This window comes from Piliocolobus tephrosceles, chromosome 12, assembly GCF_002776525.5.
Source record: "Piliocolobus tephrosceles isolate RC106 chromosome 12, ASM277652v3, whole genome shotgun sequence".
NCBI classification, from domain to species: domain Eukaryota; kingdom Metazoa; phylum Chordata; class Mammalia; order Primates; family Cercopithecidae; genus Piliocolobus; species Piliocolobus tephrosceles.
Genome location: NC_045445.1, coordinates 98,074,024 through 98,086,460, shown reverse-complemented (window position 1 = coordinate 98,086,460; position 12,437 = coordinate 98,074,024).

Here is a 12,437-nt window from a genome sequence, read left to right as displayed (position 1 = left end):
TCTAAATATATAATATGCTGTTTAATATTTTGTCTATTAAGTACATTGTACTTAATACAATACATTGTTTAATATTTCATATTTATTAAATATACATAATACATGTTTATGTGTTTAAGTGTGACTTTTATTTTCTTCAACTTTTAAGTTCAGAGGTACATGTGCAGGATGTGCAGGTTCGTTACATAGGTAAACTTGTGCCATGGTAATTTGCTGCACGGATCATCCCTTCACCTAGGTATTAAACCCAGCATCCATTACCTATTCTTCCTGATGCTCTCCCGCCTGCCATGCCTTTCTCTGACAGCCTCAACTGTGTGTTGTTCCCCCTGATGTGTCCATGTTTTCTCATCACTCAGCTCCCACTTATAAGTGAGAATATGTGGTGTTTGGTTTTCTGTTCTTTCATTTGTTTGTTGAGGATAATGTCTTCCAACTCCATCCATGTCCCTGCAAAGGACATGATCTCATTCCTTTTAATGGCTACATGGTGTATATATACCACATTTTCTTTATCCAGTCTGTCATTGATGGGTGCTTAGGTTGATTCCATGTCTTTGCCATTGTGAATAGTGCTGCAATGAACATACATATGCATGTATCTTTATAATAGAATGATTTAAATTCCTTTGGGTATATACCCAGTAATGGGATTGCTGGATCAAATGGTATTTCTGTCTCTAGGTCTTTGAGGAATTGTCACACTGTCTTCCACAATGGTTGAACTAACTTACACTCCCACCAATAATGTAAAAGAGGACCTAAACTATACCCTACAACAAATGGACTTAACAGATATTTACAGAACATTCTACCCAACAGCTGCAGAATATACATTCTGTTCATCAGAACATGGAACATTCTCCAAGATAGACCATACAGTAGTGTTGCAGGAAGTCAGGGACCCTGAATGGAGGGACCAGCTGGAGCTGCGGCAGAGGAACATAAATTGTGAAGATTTCATGGACATTTACTAGTTCCCAAATAATACTTTCATAATTTCTTATGCCTGTCTTACTTTAATCTCTTAATCCTGTTATCTTCGTAAACTGAGGATGTACATCACCTCAGGGTCACTATGATAATTGTATTAACCATACAAATTGATTGTAAAATGTGTGCTTGAACAATATGAAATCAGTGCAACTTGAAAAAGAACAGAATAACAGTGATTTTAGGGAACAAGGGAAGACAACCATAACGTCTGACTGCCTGTGGGGTCAGGCAAAATAGAGCCATATTTTTCTTCTTACAGAGAGCCTATAAACAGATGTGCAAGTAGGGAAGACATCGCTAAATTCTTTTCCTAGCAAGGAATATTAATAATTAACACCCTAGGGAAAGAATGCATTCCTGGGGGGGAGGTCTATAAATAGCCACTCTGGGGGTGTCTGTGTTATGCAGTTGAGATAAGGACTGAAATACACCCTGGTCTCCTGCAGTACCCTCAGGCTTACTAGGATTGGAAAACTCTACCCTGGTAAATTTGAGGTCAGACCAGTTCTCTGCTCTCAAACCCTGTTTTCTGTTGTTTAAGATGTTTATCAAGACAATACGTGCACCACTGAACATAGACCCTTATCAGTAATTCTGCTTTTGTCCTTTGCCTTCTGATCTTTGTTGGGCCCTTATCAGGAGTTTCTGGTTTTTCCCTTGTGCTGTTTCCTCAGAAGCATGTGATCTTTGTTCTCCTTTTTGCCCTTTGAAGCATGTGATTTTTGTGACCTACTCCCTGTTCTTGCACCCCCTCCCCTTTTGAAATCCTCAATAAAACTTGCTGGCTTTAAGGCTCAGGTGGGCATCACAGTCCTACTGATATGTGGTGTCAACCCTGGAGGCCCAACTGTAAAATTCCTCTGTTTGTACTCTTTCTCTTTATTTCTCAACTGGCCGACACTTATGGAAAATAGAAAGAACCTACGTTGAAATATTGGGGGTGGGTTCTGCCAATACAATAGGCTATAAAACAAGTCTCAGTAAATTTAAGAAAATCGAAATTATATAAAATACTCTCTCAGACCACAGTGGAATAAAATTAGAAATCAACTACAAAAGGAACCCTCAAAACCATAGAAATACTTGGAAATTAAATAACCTGCTCCTGAATGATCATTGGGTCAACAATGAAATCAAGATGGAAATTAAAAAATTCTTTGAACTGAACAATAATAGTGATACAACCTATCCCCTCACCTGGGCCTTTGTTCTCAGTTCTCTCTTTCTCTGCTTCTCTCTGCTCCCTCCATTTCCCCTCCTTTCTCTCTCTCTTTCTCCTTCTTTCTCTCTGTCCTTCTCCCTACCCCCTTTCTCTTCTCCCACTCTCATTCTTTCTCTGTGTGTCCCTTTCTCTTACAAATCTCACCCCCCATGCTCTGTGCTCCTCTCCAGTCCTGTTCAGAGGGAGCCTCTCATCATCAACCTCTGCACATCCCACAATTTAAAAATTACAGAAAGATGATAGGGGGACACAAATCTTATTGAGAAATATCTGCTCCCAGCTCAGCTTCTGTCAGACCCACCTGCATTTGGTACTTCTAGGGGCAGCTGGTTCAGTGGGGATAGGCCTCTGACAAACCCTGAGCTTCTGCAGGGTCTCATCACTGGCTGCACAGCCACTGCTGGTCCCTCTTCTATTCCCTATTGAGATAAATCAGCCACTTCATGGGGATACATTCCTGTCTATCTTATCACAAGGAACCCCTGTGACTGGCAGCCACCAGGTGCCCAATGACCATTTCTAAAATGAATCAGCACAATCTCCACTCATGGCTTGATGCAGGATGTTCCCCAACCCCAGAAGGCCCCCTTGGGGCCCTCCTAGTCAACACTACCCAAAGGGTAACCCTGCTTCTGCAGCCAGCATTGCAATATCCGCCTGGGTTTGAACAGTGTATGAGGAATCACACCTGGTATACTGGAGGGTCATCTGGTCCTAAGGAAGCAGATGCCCAGACAGATAGGACTGCAAACCTTTATTAGGAGAAACACTATGGAAGATTAGAGACAGACAAGGTAGCACTGGGGAGGGAGCATAAACTGTATTGGATACTTTTTCCAAATTATGTAGGAGCCACACCATGGCTGTCACAGCTCAGGGGCCTCTTCAATTTTCAGCTTGTCCTGTAAGGCAAAAAAAAAAAAAAAAAAAAAAAATTTCCATGTGAGCTTCTTTTGCCTTATATACACTTTGTCCTCTACAAAATATCTGTGCCCCTGATAAATTCTTCTGTGTGTGGCTGCATCTGTGTCTATATGCCATGGAAAGCAATTATCTATGGGTCTCAGGTATAGGTCTTACAATTTAACTGTGTACATATTCTTATAATTATCTTTTCTTTTATTTGGTAGAATCTGAATTTTAATCGTGGAGACAGGGGCTATGCCTTATCTTTTGAAACAGGGATTGGAAATCTCTGGGCCTGAGCTGTTACAGCCTATGGTTTATCTAATGAACTTCAACGAACATCTTTTGATGATCTTCTGAGTGGGAATATTTTCATTTAAACAGTGAGAGGGTGAGTGTCTAACACCTGTAAGCTATTTTGCAAGATGCTTTCTTTATGGGCTTGGTCTCTTCCTCCTCACAATGACCTCATCAACCACATCATCCCCAGCTCATTTATAAGAAAGCTGAGGCTCTGAGCTCCACTGAAAGTTGGTGTCTGGGCTCAGACAACAGTGACAGAGGGAAGGGTGACAATTTTGCACGACAATGTTGGAGGTGCAAAGCTGGGAGTCAGAGGTGAGAAGCAGAGGGTGCCAGGAATGAGCTGAGACCCAACCTGCCAGGCCTTTAGTTCCCCACCAGAGTTAGTCTCATTCTGAAGGCCAAGGCCGCAGCTCCACTGAACCACTGTTAGTCTCCTTAAGTCATAATAAACTCAGGCAGACAGGGTCCCCTCATAGAACCAAATTACATTTCCCAGACCTCTAGGCATTCATTCACCCTGATCCAGAGCCTTCACACATCCGGGGAAAGAATCATCCTTCCTGCAGATAATGGACTAAAGGCTTTAGGGCAACAAGGAACTTCTTGGGAGGAAAATTCCCTTGTCTACACTGTGCCATCTGAGCTCTCCCATAATGGCTCTGCGGTGGCCCTCACGCAGCCACTACGCTCCTGCTCACACTGCTTGTACCTGCCAGAAGCGGCCTTCCAGCTCCACCTGAGTTCAACAACCCCCCATGTGACATCTCCTCACTTTAGTTCTCTTCCACACCCTCCTCTTTATTCTCAGAAGAATCTGTCTTCCTCTTTTGCACTCTGGGGCCCTTCACTCGTGCTTCCATTATGGATGGTCACAGGATCCCTGCCCTTTGCTGTGTGTCTCTCTGCTGCAGGACATAGGAAGCACTGCAAGTCAAGGCTGCGTCTCATCCCTCACAGAGCTGGCCACTTTGTCAAGGTTCCATACATGCCTGCAAAATTGGTATTTATGGCTTCTATAAGCAATCCCTGTCCTCATCTGCAAGAGATACCTGCTGCCTTGCTCGTGTTGGAGATGATGCAACCCACTGTGAGTCCTCAGAAACTTGAGAAATGTAACCACGTGGCTGGGCGCGGTGGCTCATGTCTGTAATCTCAGCACTTTGGGAGACTGAGGCTGGCGGATCATCTGAGGTCAGGAGTTTGAGACCAGCCTGACCAACGTGGATAAACCCTGTCTCTACTAAAAATACAAAAAAATTAGCCCGGCATGGTGGCACATACCTGTAATCCCAGCTACTTGGGAGGCTAAGGCAGGAGAGTTACTTGAATCCGGGAGGTGGAGATTGCGGTGAGCCGAGATTGCGCCATTGCACTCCAGCCTGGGCAACAAGAGTGAAACTCTGTCTCACAAAAAAAAAAAAAAAAAAAAAAAAAAAAAAGTAACCACGTCCCCAGCCAGTGTTACCCTTGTACTGCAAAGTCCTGCAGTACCATCTCTGACATTTCTTTCTATTCACTCAATGAGGAAAAAAAAAAAAAAAAAAGATGAATCCGCTTTAAAAGTCAGTCCATACTGTTCAGATCAACATACCAAGTGGTGTGCATGCAGGCAGTGGTCGTGTTCCCAGAGGCCACCCAGGCAGAGGAGGTGTCTGGCAGCCCACAATGGTCCTGAAGGGCCAGCCATGCAGTAGAGCAAGTAGGGCAATCCTGAGAAAGGGGCCCTTCTGACACCATATTGACCTGCAGAGCAGAAGGAAGAAAAGTTTCAAAATGCATTAATATGATGGACAAAAACACCAACACCAATGCAAGCTGCACCCCATATAACAGGTGACAGTCCCTGGCACCTTTCCTTTCCCCAGGTTTCAAAATAGCAGTGTCAGTGCCAAAAAATCTCCCTTCTACTGAGTCCTGAGGACAGCTGGGGTGTGAAGGGAAGCCATGAGGATAACCTGCTGTCACCACATGCCACTGTGTCTGTCTGTAAACGCAGGCATTCTAGGTCCTGTTCCAGGGAAGACAGAGTCATTACACAGTAATAAAAAAGCATTAGTCCAGACACATGAGTGTCTAGCCCAGGTGTACTCACATCCCTCCCTCACCACCATCACTGAAGTTGGTTCCTTGCAAGTGATAAACAGAGAGAAAAGGAGGAATGAAAAGCCCATTATTCATACACAAATCACAGCTACTCTTGGGAGAACTTTTTACAGGCCTTTTATGTCCTATCTCTGATTCTTAGAATGCTGCAAGGTCAGTGTGGCCACTCTGCACTAAATCACAGGAAAGAAGATCCCAGAAGAAGGAGAAAATTCACCAAGGGTCACACAGATTGCAAGAGGCAGAGTGGAAGTTGATCCCATCTCTACCTGCAAGGCCCTATTGTCCCCCTCTGCCTCCCTTCCTGACAAAGGGTCTTCTCCTCTCTGGAGGTACAACCTGTGGGCACAAAGAGCTCTGGGGAGATGTGAATTACTGACGTCCTGCAGGGGAACTGGGAAAGGGTTTTCTGATAGAACAATCTAATCTATAGAAGTTGGTTAGGCACAGCTATAATATTTATTTTAACTCACAGGTATTACCAAATTTTAAATATACTGTGACATAAAGAACAATTTTGTCCGTGGAAAAATGAGATGGGAGTTCTAAAGAACAGAATTAAAACAACTGTGATTTAATTTCAAGTGCAGAAATCCTGTCATGTGTGATCGGAGGACTGACCAGCTGTGAAAGTTACAGGGACCACATGAGAAACAGCTTAGCTGACCATAATGTAAGGCCTTTGTTGGGAATTGTCCTTATAGGTAATTAGTGACTTTCACTCTTCACTATCTCACATCCAGTGTACATTTTCCATTACAAATATAAAACCTCTGACAACTAGAATACTCGATCAAAGGCACCACTGGATGGGGAGGGGGGCATTTTTGCATAGCAAAGTTGCCAACAGACATAGGACAGTGATGAATTACGGAATTTGCTTTGTCAAAGAGCATTCAGAATTGCACAAAGCACATATTAATACTGGATGAATGAGTTTTCATATTTTTCACTTATGGGGATTACAGCAGATATTCTAAAAGTTAGTCACCTACCCCATAGGAATTAAATAACAGCAACAAAAAAATCCCCACATATTTGGGAAGGGGACTTAGCAACAGCTTGAATAAAAAGGATCAGTCAGGGTCTATTGGGCCATGAGACCTACAGCACTGGAGTTAAGTGGCATCTTCTCATGTTATTTCTGGAAACAGAACAGTTAAAGCTCTTCAGTCCTTGGCCCTTAAGCATTTATGGTTTCTGGAAATGCCACCAAAGATGACCAGCTTGGTATGGAGAAGACTGAAGCCTCGTGGGGGAATATTTTGGTTTTTGAAAAGTAAAGAGACAGAGAAGATACCACAGAACACACGAACCAGAGACAAGGCCAGCAGAGGGTGCTGTATGAAAAGACAAAAGTGTCCTGAAGTAGGCACAGTGAAAATGACCACAGCATTTACCTTTATCTTCTCTGTGGTCTCAGTTGGGATGCAGCTGCTGTTCCTCATGGGAACTAATGAGGTCCTGAATCTGCTAAGGGCCAGAGAAGGGATTGGGGCTTATTCTGGCTTGCATGCTCTTTGCAGAATAAGAAATCCTCCATGTCTACCTCTGCCATGTCACTTTCTTTGCCACAGACAGTTCCCTTACCAGAGTTACAGAGTTTGTTAACCAGATGCCACAGAGGACCCTGGAACTCTCTGGACCCTTGTCCTTGAGAAGGACACCACAGAGCCCTGGTCTTAACAAATCAACTAACTGCGAACAAGTAGGGCTCAAACTAGCTGGAAATCAACTCTAAATCAGAAGTTCCCAGTACATATCAGAGGGAACTACTTATAAATTAAGCACAGACTAAAAATTAAAATAGCATTCATGGATAAAAAGAGTATCAATAAACCTTGGACAAGAATAGCCCTGCTCCTTTTTTTCAAGCCATAGGGACATTCACAATTCTCTGGAATTCATATTTAATCTAACTTTCATATCAGATCAGGTATTATAAATATTAATGAACAGAAATGATTTAAAGAGACTAATAATAGTAATGAGAAAAGGTAAGAGCTATGGGAATTAACTGTGAAGTTTTAGGGTTACACTTAAAGTGTTAGAGAAATAAAATTGCATAGAAATGTATTACTAATGGAATTGTATAGTTCACAATAAACAATTTAAACAAACAAAAATAATAAAGGAAGATCCAAAAATAGTAAATAAATGCCTCTTTTCCTAAAACATATCTTATTGTACAATATTGATTCACGAAGACATAGCAATAAAATTTCCTCTCTCATTAGGACATACAGTTCCAATTCTAAAATGTTATTGGTGTTGCTTTTCTCAAATGAAAGAAAAACAAAGTCTTCACACTGACTCAAGGTGGGAAGTGGAGCTGGCCCATTTCCCTTCTAGGCACATCACCTCAGTTAAAAGTAATCAAAAGTTCAGAGTGGGCTGGTATCCACAGTCAGTGGAGGGGCCTGAGCTCCACCTTCATAGGGGACTGGAGGAGAGCCATTTGGCTGGGGCATTTGAGGAAAATTGTGTCCTGACACCCAATGAGACAACTGTTCTCTTTAGTAAGTGCTTGAAACTCTTTCCAGGCAACATAACAATTACCCTCCACCCTTACCCCTCACCCCTAAAAGGAGAAGCAGAGTGTGTGTGGATTGTAAAGCTCTAGAAGTTACATGGCTGCCTTCACAGTGAGCTCCTACCTCTTAGGGGAAGATTCTCTAGGCCTGGTTGTCCACTAGCTGGCTTCTGACTAATGTGTCTCTCCAGCACTCTCTGTTTTTCAATCATTTCCTGTCTTGGAGACAGAGAAAGAATGAACTTGAATAAGTTCTTTACTAGACACTCAAAGCTTTGTCTTAAAACAAAAACATCCTTAAAAATGTCCATTACGGCCGGTCGCGGTGGCTCAAGCCTGTAATCCCAGCACTTTGGGAGGCCGAGGCCGGCGGATCACGAGGTCAGGAGATCGAGACCATCCTGGCTAACACCGTGAAACCCCGTCTCTACTAAAAGATACAAAAAACTAGCCGGGCATGGTGGTGGGCACCTGTAGTCCCAGCTACTCAGGAGGCTGAGGCAGGAGAATGGCGTGAACCCGGGGGGCGGAGCTTGTAGTGAGCCGAGATCCAGCCACTGCACTCCAGCCTGGGGCACAGAGCAAGACTCCGTCTCAAAAAAAAAAAAAAAAAAAAGTCCATCACAATTACCTACCTGTGCTGCTTGTAGGCAGCCTTCTCTTCGTCCATCTTCCTCTGCAAGGCTTAAACACAAAGATGTGGGGAGAAAAATACATCCATGTCCTGACCTGGCAGATTATGTCCAAAAGCAAGGAGAGAAAAAAAAAAAAAACTTACCCAGTTGTCGTGAGCCTTTCTTTCAGAAGTGGCGATCTGAAAAAGCCAGCACATGAGAAACCATATGTTTAAGGAGTCTGAAGGCCATGAGATCATTTGCATCAGTGCTGAAGGATTCTGCAACTGCTAGGAAGAAGGCTCCTTACCTGGCATCTGTAGTAGTCTTCTACCCACCTCTGCTGCTCTTCTGTGTCTTCCATTATTTTCCTATGGTTTAGAATCACTTTTATCAGGTAAAGCGCCATTTTAAGTATGATTTTAAATAATCTGTCATGTTCCTGTTATCCTCACAACTGTACCCTTACACAATCTATCCATAGATAGAAAACACATTTCACATGGTTATAAAAATACAGTACAATAAAAAACTGTTGCTATATTGATTCCTCATCTATTATTTAATGCCTGCTGGGTTCTGAGTTGGCAATTTCCTTACCTACTCTCAGTATGTCCTTAATTTATCCTTCATTGAGCATCACTTATCATAAATCTCTATTCTCCTTGTACTAATATCCTTACCATATTTCACAGGGAAGAACAACTGGGCTTATAAACTGGCATAGTCCTTTTTAAGGATGTCATTGATCCTACAACAATGCACTTTCCTAAGGATGATGACAATCATCCCTAGAAAAGTTTGTGTAAACTGAGTTTCAACACAATCTGCCAGCAGTGGAGTCAGGAAACGTTTTATTACTTCACAGTTGTTGGTCATTGGTAAATCTTTTTTATTTATTTATTTATTTATTTATTTATTTATTTATTTATTTATTTGAGACGGAGTCTCGCTCTGTCACCCAGGCTGGAGTGCAGTGGCACGATCTCGACTCACTGCAAGCTCCGCCTCCCGGGTTCACGGCATTCTCCTGCCTCAGCCTCCGAGTAGCTGAAACTACAGGTGCCCGCCACCACGCCTGGCTAATTTTTTGTATTTTTAGTAGAGATGGGGTTTCACCGTGTTAGCCAGGATGGTCTGGATCTCCTGACCTCGTGATCCACCCGCCTCGGCCTCCCAAAGTGCTGGGATTACATGAACCACTGCACTCGGCCGGTGATTGGTAAGTACTTTGTTTTCTCTTGTGTGAGTTTTCTCTCTCTATATATATGTCTTCTGACCATTTGTTTATCTTTCTGTGTTAATCAGGTATAAACATTGTACAAAGGTTAAAAACAAAATACTCCAACATGGGTTTCCCAAGAGGTTGGTGTTCAGTCTCTGAAGTCACTTGTAGGTATGTATTTCCTCAACTACCAATTTCAAGCTTCCCTCCGCCTCTGACAGCTGCCTCTCCTTTGCTGCTTGCTCACATTCTTTCATCTCAGCTTCCTGAGATGAGAAGGGAAAGAAATGAATGCACATGATCCAGTAGCCAGTGTGGGATTCCTCTTCCCTTCCAGCATCTGAAGGCTGTGATTGAAAGGTCCCCTGCCAACCTTCCCATATATATACCAACAAATCTTCACAAAGAGAGGGAGAATGGAAGCCTCCCATTGAGGGACAAAAATAAAATCAAACTCTGGCCTGCTGGCAAGTCCTCTGTAATTTCCAGTTCCTCTTCATAGCTCTATACTCCTATTCACTAGTAAATAAATCAAGGACTATAAAAAGCTTCTATGAGATGCACTATGTATTCTTCTGGGGTCAGTCTTGTGCTTGACATAGTGAAAGCTCATTTTAGTTCAATGTGGAAAACCGGACCTGACCAACTCATCACAACTAAATCAATCAGGATGGAGCAGGGGACCATTCCTTGTCTGACTCCTCCCATGGGGAGACCTGACTCTCAGTCAGAGGCTGATGCCAGAACCCAGACAATCAGCCTTAGAGAGTTGCTTCCAGGACATGATGTCATTAATCCTGTAGTTCACTACTGCACGTTTCCATGATTCAGGATTGGAACTCTTGTCATCGACTTCAAAGATTCTGGTTGACAGAAAAGGTAAATCTGAGTGCTGGGCACATCTACTAAATCAAAAATAATCTGAATGGCTCCTTAGTCAGGGTGTTATGTCCTGGAAATAGGTGACAACTGCAAACCATCAACCCCGGTGTTGATCGTGTTGATCGAGTTTAACAAGGTTTAGTTCATTGATAGTGGAGGCAGAAAATGGCAATAACCTAAAAAGATAGGTTTGCTGTGTTGCCCTCACACTACTTTATTCATGATTCTGATTCAAAGGATCTCATTTGATAATTGATTTCATACGAAGGACACGTAAAATTCAAATAACTTTAGGAAACAGGGACAAAAACACTTCAAAGAGAAAGTGAATGCACTTATTCCTGAACACCTAAGCCATCCTTCAGCACATGCTGTCTGGAGTGACCCAAAGCAAGGAGTTTGTTGTGAGGTGCTGAGGATGCAAGGGGAGCAGGGACCTGTTCCCACTCTAAAGAAGCTCACAGTTTAATGCAAATGAGAAGCCAGTGAGAACATCATTACCCCTGCTGTGCACTTGAGAACTAGGAACACAAAACGTGAATCTTAAGAAAAGCAAAGGAGGAGTTCTGCTTTTGAGTGGGGATGAGTGCATCTGAAGCTTCTGATCTCCCATGAGAACAATGGAGAACACCAGACAGAATATAAAACACATGATTGAATGCATCCAATTGCTAACATGGCACTAAAGGACATGAGGCCAAGAAGGATAAGAAGAAAACCTAGGACAAAGGTCAGCCTAGCATTTGGGGCCCATTTCCCTGAGTTTCACTGCTTAATTCCAGAGGGGACTACTGAGATGTAAAGAAGCACAGCAGCCTTTGCACACTGCATGGGATTGGATGGAAAACAAGTGGAGTTGAGGGTCTTCCAATGAAGGTGATCCCTACTAAAGTCCAGTAGCTTTTGTTGGGACCCAGAAGAGTCACACACTAGGAATAAAGGTGGACAGAAAATACATTGACCTTTATAAGGACTGAGCCTTCACTGATGCCCTCAATAGCTGACTGGATGGAGGGAGTCCAGGTCTGCTAGTACCCCTGACCATTCACCAGAAGTAGACTCCCATTTTTTCTGCAAGATAACATCCAACTAGGCCTCAGTTTGTTTCTGAATATTTTTTACAGTGTCTCACATTTAATAAAAAATGATTAGCCATATGGCAGGAAAAATGCAATGTAATATGACCAACACCTAAAGGACCGTGAAAATAGATCTAAAGGTGACCCAGGTATTCAATATAAAGACGCCAGTACCAGTTCCTCCTCTTCTACCTAATCAATTACAAACAAGAATGTATGAAGGGAAAGGAAATATGCAGATTACAGAAATCATGGCAGGAAGGACAAGCACAATTTTCTAAAGACTTAATTTGCCACAAATATTGCATAAAATATTTTAAAGGAAATTATAATTGTCTCCTTTGGTTGACACATGGTTCATACAACAGCATTTGTGTCAATGAACACATTGACATCTTTTTTCTTTTTATTTTTTTTTTTGAGACGGAGTCTTGCTGTGTCTCCTGGGCTGGAGTGCAGTGGCCGGATCTCAGCTCACTGCAAGCTCTGCCTCCTGGGTTTTAGGCCATTCTCCTGCCTCAGCCTCCCGAGTAGCTGGGACTACAGGCTCCCGCCACCTCGCCCAGCTAGT